The 1,326-nt window shown below is 36.2% G+C and overlaps 1 pseudogene; it reads left to right on the top strand.

The window, feature by feature from the left end:
- LOC102000643 overlaps positions 1–91 on the top strand; it is a 2,668-nt pseudogene extending 2,577 nt beyond the window's left edge.
- Positions 92–1,326: the final 1,235 nt, after the last annotated feature.

Genomic DNA, 1,326 nt, shown 5'->3' with positions numbered 1-1,326 from the left:
ATATCATAAATGTTCCTTTGATGCTGAGGTTACTCAAAGGAAGCTCCTTGCTGATACTTAATTTTTGTGTTTTTCTTTCAAGGGATTTTAATCTACTCTCAGTCATCAAGAATAATTTAAATATCCTATTGTAGCTTTAACTCTCTATCCTAAGTATAGTTTACCTGCAGCACAAAATTATTGTGAATTGAATTTTCCATTTTTATTTTATTTTAGAGTCTATTTGTAATCAATGGGAAGGCTACTTTTTATGAATTAATTTTGCATTCAGCTAATTTGCCAAAGTTTTTACCAGCTGCAGGAACTTCCTGGTAGAAGCTTTAGAACAGTGGTTCCCAACCTGTAGGTCACAACCCCTTTATGGGTTGAATGACCCTTTCACAGAGGTCACCTAAGAACTTAAGAAATATCATAAATTTATATTATGATTCATAACAGTAGCAAAATTACAGTTATGAAGAAGCAACAAAAATAATTTTATGATTGAGAGGGTGACCACACCATGAACTATATTAAAGGGTAACAACATTAGGAAGGTTAGTAACTACTGAACTCAAATCATGTGATATAATCTTTATTAGGGTTTTCTAGAGTAATAGAACATATAAAATGAATCCATATCTCTATAGAAAGTTTATTTAGTAGAATGGCTTACAGGTTGTGGCCCAGCTAATCCAATGATTGCTATCTACCATAGGAAAGTCCAAAAATCCAGTGGCTGTTCTATCACAAGGCTGGATGTCTGAACTTTTCTTTGGTATATCCTGAATTCCTGAAGAAACAGGATCAAATGCCAGTGCAATAATGATCTGTCTGGCAACAGCAAGAGCAAGCAGGCAAAGAGAAAGCAATCCTCTCTTATTCGAGTCCTTTAAATATACTGCCAGTCAAGGTGTGATCCAGATTAAAGTTGGATGTGCCTACCTCAAATATCCAGAGAAGAAGTGAGTTTTCCACTTCTAATGATTTAATTAAGAAAGAACCTTGCACAGGCATGTCTAATCATTTTTGGGGTTTAGTTCATTCCAGAAGTAGAAAAGTTGGAAACTAAGAATAGCCATCACACCCTCATAGCATCTGCAAATGAAGATGCTTTGACTTCTTTCCTATCTGTGTCTCCTCAATCTGCTTCAGTTATTTTACTGCTCCATAAAGACTTTGTGGTAGTTTGAATATAATCAGGACCCACATAATCTCAAGGTGAGTGGAACCATTAGGAGATGTGGACTTGGGGTGGAGGTGTTGAAGGAAGTGTGTCACTATGGGGTGGACTTTGAGCTCTCTTTTGCTCAAGCATCTTTTGAAAGGTCTCTTTCACTCAGTGTG

The sequence above is a fragment of the Microtus ochrogaster genome, linkage group LG3 (assembly GCF_000317375.1).
Source record: "Microtus ochrogaster isolate Prairie Vole_2 linkage group LG3, MicOch1.0, whole genome shotgun sequence".
NCBI lineage: Eukaryota > Metazoa > Chordata > Mammalia > Rodentia > Cricetidae > Microtus > Microtus ochrogaster.
The sequence above is the reverse complement of the archived record's forward strand: the minus strand, read 5'-3'. Positions and strand labels throughout refer to the sequence as shown.